This window comes from Orycteropus afer, unplaced genomic scaffold, assembly GCF_000298275.1.
Source record: "Orycteropus afer afer isolate SDZICR_OR568_19922 unplaced genomic scaffold, OryAfe1.0 scaffold00897, whole genome shotgun sequence".
NCBI classification, from domain to species: domain Eukaryota; kingdom Metazoa; phylum Chordata; class Mammalia; order Tubulidentata; family Orycteropodidae; genus Orycteropus; species Orycteropus afer.
Genome location: NW_006922484.1, coordinates 35894 through 47471, shown reverse-complemented (window position 1 = coordinate 47471; position 11578 = coordinate 35894). Strand labels below are relative to the sequence as shown.

Here is an 11578-nt window from a genome sequence, read left to right as displayed (position 1 = left end):
AACACTACAATAGTAGTAGGAGACTTTAACACACCACTTTCAAGAAAGGACAGGAGTAGTATTAAAAAAAGAAAAAAAAAATCTCAACAAAGATACAGAAGAACTCAGTAACCCAAGTGTCTATTCCAGTAACAAAATTCTGCCCTTTCCATGATAGAAGTGGTCTGATGTAATCAACCTGCCACCAGTTTGCTGACTGATTGTTTTGAGGAATGGTTCGATATCACACAGACTTGTTGTTGGTCTCTGCTGCTGGCAGATTGATCACTCAACAGTGGCTGTAGCCAACTTGGACTTGGTGAGTGCAAGTTGATGTTGCTGAGCCCATGCATAACTTCATCCTTGCTACTATGGATGCTTTGCCCATAAGCCTCTTGGGCAATGACAGGAGTGGCTGGGGAATAAGGATGACTTGTTCCCACAAAAAGTGTTATCCTGTCTATTTGATTGTTAAAATCCTCCTCTGCTTAGGTCACTCTGGTGAGCATTTATATGAGAAACAAATATCTTCACTTCTTTGGTCCATTCTAAGAGGTCTATTCACATAACTTTTCCCCATACCTCCTTGTCACCAATTTTCCAATCATGTTCCTTCCTAGTCCCTGACCATCCAGCCAAACAATTGGCCACAGCCCATGAATCAGTCAACCATTCTGGAGGGATTCAAGTCCTATACTCAGAGGACTGAAGTTAATAGTTTTGATCTCCTCTTAAATGCTATCACTGGTTTAAAGGTAGTGGAAAATCCAATGTATTGGACTCTATTTTCTTTTTGCTGGTTATTTCCAACCTGTCTCAGGTTCAGACTTCTAATTTGCAAGATTAGTTTACAAGAATGGGCATGATGGTATTACCAAAGCCTCAGTGTCCATCACCTTGTTAATTCCGACAAAAAACAAAGTTCTTTTTCAAAGTTCATGATGAAATCACAATAACAAGACAGGTGGTTATTGGTGGCAGAAATAAATATTTAATTAATGGAGTAAATGCAAACAACATCAGAGTACAAGATCTCTTCTGTTCTGTTGGCCTTGATGTTAACAACCCTCACTTTCTCCTTATGCAGGGACAAATTACAAAACTGTTGAATATGAAACCTCTAGAGATTTTATCTATGCTAGAAGAAACAGCTGGAACCAGAATGTATGAAAAAAAAAAAAAAAAAAAAAAAAAAAGCTGTCCAGAAAATTATAGGAAAAAAAAAGGAGGATAAGTTGAAAGAATTTAAGATGATACTTGGAGAAGAGATTATTCCAACCATTCAAAAAATTAAAAGATCTTCCTATTTGGAACATCAAAAAGTAATGAGAGAAATAGAACATTTGAGTAGTTTATATATTGCTTATCAGGTTTTGCTGGCTGAAGATGCCAAAGAATGCTCAGCTGAGGAGTTCAAAGAAATGCAAGATTAACATTGTAAAGCTTCAAGAAGAGTTGTCTGAGCATGATAAAAATAATAAAAGCACTTTATCATGAAATAGAAGAGTTAGAAAAAAGAAAAGACAAAGAATTTGGAAGATACTCTTGCAGAGGCTCAGTGAGTTAATACTAAATCACAAAGTGCTTTTGATCTCAAGAAGAAAATTCTGGGGAGTGAAATAAATAAATGCAAAGAACTGAAAAAAAATATGGTGGAGGACTCTAAAACTTTAGCAGCAAAGGAAAAGGGGTTTTAAAAGATCACAGATTGACTGACTGCTATTCAAGGAGCAAATAGAAGACGGAGCAGAAGCAGCTCTTGCTGGTCAGATGATGACCTGTAAGAAGGACATAAGTAAAGCTCAGACAGAAACTAAACAGGCCCAGATGAAGATGAAACATGCCCAACAAGAATCAAAGGCCAAACAGGCCGAAGTTAAAAAGATGGATAGTGGTTACTGGAAAGATCAAGAAGCATTAGTGGCTGTGAAGGAACTTCAAAACTTAAAGCTGAAATGAAATAGATAAATTATGAAGAAAACAAGGAAGAAATCCTTTTGGCAGCTGTCTCATGATATCAATAGATTGAAAGAAACATATGAAGCTCTCTTGGTCAGATTTCCCAATGTTTGATTTGCATACAAGGATCCAGAGAACAACTGGAATAGGAATTGTGTGAAAGGACTTGTAGCTGCTCTGATTAGCATCAAAGATACTTCTGCAACCACAGCTTTAGAACTGGTGGCTGGGGAATGACTCGACAATGTTGTACTAGACACAGAGGTGATTGGTAAAACACTACTCAGAAAGGGGGAGTTAAAGCATCGATAAACCATAATTCCACTCAATAAAATTTCAGCCAGAAGTATTGCTCCAGAAGCACTAGGAGTTGCTCAGAATCTTGTTGGCCCTAACAATGTTCATGTGGTTCTTTTCCTGGTTGAATAAAAATCATAGCTTCAGAAATCCATGGAATTTGTTTTTGGAACAACATTCGTTTGACACAATATGGACAATGGCCAAAAAAAGTGGCCTTTGTTAAAAGGATATTGACTAGAATTGTAACTCCAGGCTATGATGTATTTGATCCCCATGGGACGTTGAGTGAAAGTGTTTGATCCTAGGCAGCTTCTATTTTAACCAAATTTAAGCAACTCAAAGATGTTCAAGAGGAGCTGAGAATTAAGGAGAGAGAGCTACAGGATCTACAAGAGGAATTAGCAGGTCTTAAAAATGTTGCTGAAAAGTATGGCCAACTGAAACAGCAATGGGAGATGAAAACCGAGGAGGCAGATTTATTACAAACCGAAGTCCAGCAAAGCTCCTATCATAAGCAGCATGAAGAATTAGGTACTCTTAAGAACTCTTCCTTGGGTTTCTGAGGTGGAATCTCTACAGTAGTAGATTGCCCAACCTTCCTTCCAAGGAGTAGCTGGTGGGTTTGAACTGCCAGCCTTCTGGTTAGCAGTCAAATGCCCTAGGTACTATGCCACCAGAACTCCTTTAAGAAAATCATTGAGGAAAGTGAGGAGACATTTAAAAAACACCAAAGAAATTTAAAAAAATGCAGAGGAAAAATATGACGTTTTGGAGAATATAATGAAAAATGCAGAAGCTGAAAGAGAGAGAGAACTGAAGGATGCTCAGAAAAAGCTAGATGGTGCCAAAACAAAGGCAAATGTTTCTAACATAAAAATGAAAGAAAAGCAACAGGAATTTGAAGCTATTACTCTGGAGCTGTAAGAGCTCAAGAGAGAGCAAGCATTCTATAAACAACAGCTTGAAGCTGTAAATGAAGCTATCAAATCCTATGAAGATCAGATAGAAGTAATAACAGCTGAAGTGGCTAAAAATAAGGAGTCAGTAAATAAAGCTCAAGAAGAGGTGACCAGGCAAAAAGAAGTGATAACAGCACAGGACAATGTCATTAAAGCAAAATATGCAGAAGTGGCAAAACATAAAGAACAAAACAATGATTCTCAGCTTAAAATTAAAGAAGCAGATTACCCCATCAGCTGAAGATGCTGCTGCAAAGGTATCCAAAATGTTGAAAGATTATGACTGAATTAATGCCAAGAAACCCATTTTTGGCCAACCCAATAGCACCTATGATTTCAAAACTCACATCCCAAAAGAAGCTTACCAGAACCTTCAGAAATGGTAAGAAATGAAGGAGAAACTAGGAAGAAATGTCAATATTTGAGCCATGAGTGTACTGACAGAAGCTAAAGAGCAGTATAATGACTTGATGAAGAAGAAGAGAATTTTAGAAAATGACATATCCAAAATTCTTGCAACTATAGAAGACCTTAACCAGATGAAAAATCAAGACCTACCCACCAGCCACTCCTTGGAAGGAAGGTTGGGCAATCTACTTCTGTAGTGATACTGCCTTGGAAACCCAAGGAAGGGTCGCTATGATTCGGATCCGACTGTACAGAAGTGAGGTTTTTTTTAAAAAAATATGGCTTGACAAAAGGTGAGCAAGGACTTTGGGTCTATTTTTTTTAACTCTTTTGTCTGATGCTAATGCTATGCTTGCACCACCAGAGGGACAAACTCTTTTGGATGGTCTAGAGTTCAAGGTTGCCTTAGGAAATACCTAGAAGAAAACTCAACTGAACTACTGAACTTTTCTTCTTCTTGTCCCTGAGAGCATGTGCTCTGGAGGTCTGGAGGTCTTCATCCCAAAGTGAGGAACACTGCCACATCGAGTCACAATACTGATTCTATTGAACTGGAAATTAAGAATGCCACCCAATCATTTTGGACTCCTCTTGTCTCTGGATCAACAGACCAAGGAAGGAAGTACTGTATTGTGTGGTGTGATTGACCCTGATCACCAAAGGGAAATCAGAAAATATGTCTGGAATACAGGAGGGTTTTTTTTTTTTTTTTTTTTTTTTTTAGCACATCTATTAGTACTACCATGCCCTGTGATTAAAGTAAATGGAAAACTACAGCAACCCAATTCTGACATGGCTACTAATAGCTCAGACTCTTCAGGAATGAAAGTTTGGGTCACATCACCAGGCAAAGAACCATGATCAGCTGAGGTGCTTGCTGAGAAGAAGAGGAATACAGAATGAGTGGTGGAAGAAGGTACTTCTAAATACCAGCTACTCTCACATGACCAATTGCAGAAATGAGGACTATGATTGCTTTGAGTATTTCTTGTATGTGTGCCTCAAATATTTTTGTTTTCTCCAATTATAGTTTATAAGATGTAAATAGATCTAATGAGTTTTCAGTTGCATATGTGGTATTTGTATCATTTTAGGTGCAAGTATGACTTTATAATTGTATTTATTTAGAGGTTATATGTGGTTTAAGGAGATGTGTACAGGTGACAAGCTGACAAGAGATGGACTTCGATAGGTAAGGTTGTGTGTCAAATTGGCTGGACCATGATTCTAAGTGGTTTAAGTAGTTATGATATAGTCATCCCCCATGATGAGATCTGCTATGAATAGCCAATCAGAGTTGAAAAGGAGTTTCACAAGGATGTGGGCTCTTTCCAATATACTTTTGGGCATCCTGGGAAAATTCTCAGGATTTTTCTGCTGGATCTGGTTCCTGCATCTAGCTCATCATCTCTCGTTCCTAGATTTGAACCATTGGTCTGTGGTATTGCCTGCAAATCTTGGGATCGTTGCTTCTGCAGCCTGTGAGCCAACAATCTGCCATTTTACTGGATGATCATGGATTTGTCATCCTTCGAAGCCAGCAGCCTGCTATACTGATTGCCAGTCTTGGGCTCATCTGCCCTTGCAGCTGTGTGAGGCTGGCAAAGCCTCAAGGTCGACATTTGACCAACAGACTTGGGACTTGCCAGTCTCTACAACTTCATGAGCCATGTCCTTGAGATAACTTTCTTTCTTCCCTAGTTTTGCTTCTCTAGAGAACTGAGCCTAAGACACCTTACTTCACTCCAGATTTTTCTACATGGTGTCTGTCCTATTATGGATTCTGTGAAGTTATCTCCACTCCACATCTCTCCTCATTTGTTATTTTCATTCATTTTCTTTTTCCAATTCTTTATCTATTCATGTCATGCCCAGGGTTCCAGCATTATCATCTGTATCTGTTTCAAATGGTTTCTCTGGTCTTTGGTTTAGAGGGACGGCATGTTATGTCTGAATAGGTCACCATCAGAGGCCTGCACCTAAAATAAATATTTTTATTTCCAATTTATAGATAAGAAAACTAATGCTCAGACAGTTTAAATGACGTATGCAATATTGTACGGCTAATAACTGGCAGGGGAGCTCTGGTAGCATAGTGGCTAAGACACTTGCCTGCTAACCAGACGGCTGGCGGTTCAAACCCACCAGCCACTCCTCGGAAGGAAGGTTGGGCAATCCTACTTCCTTAGAGATACTGCCTCGGAAACCCAAGGAGGGGTCGCTATGAGTCGGGGCCGACTCGTCGGCACATAACAACAACAACAACAACAATAACTGGCAGAGCTGAGAGTCAAACCAATGTCTCTTTGATTCTAAAGCCTGTGCCCTTACTACTTATGAGGCTCTTACTGATTTCTGTGCTCCAGCTCACCTCAAATATAGATTTCATAGAGAGAATGTAAAATTTCATCAATATCTTCAACTTGGATACAGTATCATTATGCTTAAGAGCTCAGACACTGTGATCAGACAGACTTGGGTTTGAATACTGTCTTCTAGGTTATGTGCCATATATAATTTGCTTTATATTCTTTACAAGCTTTATATTCTTGAGCAAATTATTTAAAAAGGAATAAAACAAGTACCTTATAGGGCTATAGTGAAGGTAAATGAGGTGATGCATTTAAGGGCTTGGCTCATAATAAACACTCACTAAATGGCACTAATTTTTGCCACACTAAGAATAGCTCTGCCTGTTAACCATAAATTTACCTAGTGTTGATAATCTTTCAACGTTTTTCTGATATGAAGAAGAAAGAGTTCTGGTAACTGTCAACTCATACAAGCCAGTGGCAAAGGAAAATATAACCAACTCTGGTGAATGGGGAAGTAGGGACACTGTTGTAAGGCTCCACAGAAAGGCAGTAGGAGCAGAGGCCCCTGATAAATCAGCCCACATGCCATAGCTGGTACCAAGCCATGAATCTCAGTGCTGCAGCACACTAGAGGAAGTTTTCTTAAGGAATGGTTGGACTTTCTTTAGCACAAATTGAATCAGAGTGTCTGACTTCCCAAAAAAAAAAAAAAAAGATAAGCTTTTCTCTTTACTGAAGGAGAAATAAACATTTCCTGGGAAAAGGAAATCTACTTTCTTGGAACTCAATGATGTATTATAATTTCCAGTTGATATATATATATATATATATATATATATATATATATTAAAAAAAAAATGGACCAAGTACAAATTGAACCACTGTGTTAAAAGTGTCCTTATTCACTGATCTTAACCTAAGTCAAGAGATGTTTTTATATTCGCTTTTCTCAGTGTAGAATTGCTTGAACAGTCACTTCTAGCAAGATATTGTAAACATCCTCTCATATGGTCTAAACCTAAAGCTGATCAAATTGGAAAACTTTGCATTCAGAGAACTACTTAACCTATATGACAAACTGGAAGATAATCGAGTTCTTTCTCCATTTGGGCCCCTAGATTTTGCTCCATTTGTTGAGGGAGTTTGATTAGATAATCTCCAGAGGGCCTGTGAACTTTGAGACTATGGTGATGGCTATTTGATTTATGTGTAGTGTTTGCACAAGGGGATCTGCAGGACATGCAGTGGAGTTAAAGGAGTAACAGTGGTGCTTCACTAGCCTTCATCTTTCACAATGTTCCTTTATACTTTGTACAGATAAAATATTTTCAAAGTTAACTCAATTGAAATGGAGAAAGACCACAGGCTCCCAAGCTTCAGCATTTCCATAGTAACCCCTGGTAGCATAGTGTCTAAGGCATTTGACTGCTAAACAGAAGGCTGGCGGTTCAAACGAACAAGCCACTCCTCAGAAGGAAGATTGGGCAATCTACTTATGTAGTGATACTGCCTCGGAAACCCAAGGAGGGGTCACTATGAGTAGGATCCGACTCAATGGCAGTGAGTTTTGTGTTGGTTTTTTGGAATCACTTAATAAACACATGCAAGTATGAGAACAAGTCAAGTAATTACTTGCTTCTCATTTGTATTTTGCTAAATATACTAATTAAAAATGAAGAAATGACACAATGAATGAAATTTAGTTCTTGTTTGGTTTACTTTTATTGTGGTGAAAACATACACACAAAGACATTCACCAACATCATAACTTCCACATTTACAGCTCAGGGACATTGATGACATTTTTCATGTTATGCCACAATTACTGCTATTTGTGGTAGTTATGGTTATGTATCAACTTGGTTAGGCCCACTTCTGAGTGGCTGGGCCGCTGATGTAGTCATTCCCCATGATGAAACTGGTAATCAGCTCAGTGGCTGAATCTGCTGTGAGCAGCTGACTAGCTGCCTTAGGGATGGAGTCTGCTTCCATTATATAAGAAGTTTTGAGAAAAGTCCCTGAGTCTTATTTGGCATGCTTGGATCCTGCAATTAGCCAAGTCTTCATTCAGAAGTCTGCCATATTGCCTACCCATCTTGGGACTGTATCTGGACTTGAACTAATGGCCTGCCATGTTGCTTAATAATATTAGGACTGTGCCATTTTACTTCTTGACCTTGGGTTTTTCAGCTTCAGCAGCCAGCAGCTGCCTGAGTTAAGAGAAGCTTCCAGCTTCAGTGGGCCAGGAGCAAGTAGAGCTGAAGCCCAAGGTTGAGGGTCATTCACCCCACTGGTACTTTGAACTCGGACGTGTAGCCTCCTAAACTGTAAGAGAATATATCTCTGTTAAAGCCATCTACCTGTGTTATTCCTGTTAGAGTGGCACTAGAGGACCCGAACAGAATTTGGTACCAAAAGAGTGGAGTAGCACTCCTGTTTTCACATTTCAGTTATCTGTTAAAGAATGGAGTGAAACAGCACTAAAGAACCAAAACACTATCCTTTACTAAAATATTCCGCCACCATTAGCATAAACTCAATGCCCTACAAACAAAATTTTCCCCCTCCCTCCTACTCCTGGTAACCACTAATAGATATAGATATAGATATAGATATAGATATAGATATAGATGATAGATATAGACATAGATATAGGCATAGATATAGATATATAGCAATTTTCCATCCCCTCCCTTCCCATCCCTGGTAACCAACAAAGAAAATCTCCTTCCATATATAAACTTTCCTTTATTTTTCATTTTACTTATTTTTCACTTTTATAGTGGTAAAAACATACACAGGACATTCACCAACATAAAAACTTGCACCTCTACAGCTCAGGGACATTGATGACATTTTCCCTGTTGTGTCACCATTATAGCTAACCTTTTCCAAAATATTCCACCACCATTAGCATAAACTCAATATCCCCAAAACAAAAGCTTCCCCTTCCCTCCTCTCTCCTACTGCTGGTAACTATTAATAATCTTTGGTATGTGTGTGTGCGTGTGTGTGTGTATATATATATATATATATATAATAATTCCCCCCCAATCTATCTACATGTTGCCCCCCCATCCCATCTCTGGTAACTGACAAAGAAAACTTCCTTCCATGTATAAACCTTTCCTTGACTTTTACAATAGTAGACTAATGAAATATTTTTCCTTTCTGTGATTGACTTATTTCACTTAGCATGATGTTCTCCTAGTTCATCCATGCTAGTCAGTGTTTTGTGGATTCTACATAATAATTTTGTTTTGCATAACATTCCATTATGCGTATGTACCACAGTTTGGTTATCCATTCTTATGATGATGAAGACTTAGGTTGTTTCTATCTCTTTGCTATTGTGAATAATGCTGTGATGAACACGAGTGTGCATATATATAACTATTGATGTCTTGGCTCTTACTTCTTTAGGATATATACCTACTAATGGGGTTGCTGGATCGAATGGTATTTCTATTCTCAACTGTTTAAGGCATTGCCATACCAATTCCCACAGTAGTTGTATCATTTTACAGTCCCAGGAGCAGTGTATGAGAGTCCCAATCTCTCCACATCCTTGTCAGAACTTGTTATTTTCTGTCTTGTTGAACTTTGCTCCTAGTGCTGGATGAGATGGTATTTCATTGATGTTTCCATTTATTTATTTGTGTTTGCATTTTGGGTGCAAATTTACATAGCAAACTTGTTTTACATTCAACAGTTCATGCACTTCTGATTTCACGACCCTGATTACAGTCCCCAACCATAAAAAATTCTTCTTCCACTACTCCCTGTGACACCCCCTCCATTCTTATCTATGCATTCCTATTTGTCCAGCTTTCCCTCTATGTGAGTGCTACACCTCTGGTGTCCCATGGCTGATTGATCCAAGGGGTGCATCTTCCTAGAGTAGGTGGGTGCATAGACCTAGGGTAGGTATTCTATTTGTAGGTTTTTCTACTGCTGGGCTGAGAGCCAATCCATGTAAGTGAGTCCATTTCTAGAGCCAAAGGGTAAACTGGGGCCATAGTCTCAGGGGTCCCACCAGTCTCTTCCTGACCAGTAATTCTTATCATTTTTGTGTTTTTCAAATTTGTTCCACATTCCCCCCCCCCCACACACACACACACATACTCTATCCAGGACCTGTAGATTTGATACCTTTCCAAGTAGTTGGCCTTGGTAGCCAGGCATTATCTGGTTCTTCTGGTCTCGGGGTCATGGAGGCTGAAGTCCTTGTGATCCATCTTATCTTTGGACTAATTATTTCCAGATGAGTTTGGCTTTTTCACTCTTCTTTGTACCAGGCAAGAGGAGACCAATAGTTGCGTTTTATATGGCTGCTGGAAAGCTTTTAAGACCCCAGTCACTACTCACCAAAGTAGGTTGTAGAGCAAAATTTTTATGAACTTTGTGTGCCAATTGAGTGTGATGTGCCCCTGAGACTATGGTTCTGAGCCCCCAGGCCTAGTGATTCTCTCTCACAAGATGTTTGGTTGTCTCTAAGAAGTCACTCAACCCTGCTTTCTGTTGCTTTTATAATGTATATGGCTAATTTTGGAGCACAGGTACATATGTAATATTATCTTCAGTCAAATCTATCCTTGGTCTAGGGTGTATTCCTGTTTGCCTACCCCCACCTGCTCTTCTCACTAGTCTTTACATTTATCTGTAGCCAGATATTTGGTGCTAGTGATACTGCAGTGTTGTGTGTGTACATAATTATTTGCTACTGTTGTCTGTATTTTTGGTGTACATTTCAGTGTCTTTCCTTTCCCCAGTGTCACCATGCTGGTCAAAGACTCTTTCCATACTGTCCCTCCCCTCACTAAAATCAACATGTGACCCCAAATAGTCCATGATTTTCCTTCCCCTCCCTTCCTGTCCCTGGTAAGTAGCACAGTGAGTTTCCTTCCCTCAATAAACTTTCCTTGACTTTTTACAGTAGTGGGCTCATACAATATTTGTCCTTCTGTGATTGACTTATTTCACTCAGCATAATGTCCTCTAAATTCATTCATGTTGTGAGATAATTCATGTAGTCTTCATTATTCTTTAATGTTGCATAGTACTCCATTGTGTGAATGTACCATAGTTTGGTTATCCAATCATCTGTTGATGGGTATTTAGGTTGTTTCCATCTCTTTGCTAAAGTGAATTGTGCTACAATGAACATGGGTGTGCATATGTCTGTTTGTGTTCTGTCTCTCACCTTTTTAGGGTATATTACTAGTAATGGAATTGCTGGATCAAATGGTATTTCTATTTTCAGTTTTTTAAGGAAACGCCATACCATTTTCCCCAATGGTTGTACCATTTTGCAGTCCCACCAGCAGTGTATGAGATTCCAATCTCTCTGCAGCCTAGCCAGCATTTGTTATGTTCTGCCTTGTTAAACTTTGCTGTTATTGCTGGGGTGAGATGATATCTCATTGATGTTTTGATTTACATCTCTCTAACGGCTAATGATTGTGAACATTTCTTCATGTGTTTGTTTTTGTTTTCTGCCCCTTTTTGTATTGGGCATTTTAAAATTGGGATTCAACTGATTTTTGTCTTTTTGATATTGAGGTGTTGAAGTTTTCTATTAATTTTAGAGATAAGTCCCTTATCAAATATGTCATTGGCAAAAATTTGTACCCATTCTGTAGGTTCTTTTTTTTTTTT

General features: G+C 38.8%; 1 pseudogene; it reads left to right on the top strand.

Moving 5' to 3' along the window:
• Positions 1–635: 635 nt before the first annotated feature.
• On the top strand, positions 636–4025 carry LOC103212254 (annotated as a pseudogene).
• Positions 4026–11578: the final 7553 nt, after the last annotated feature.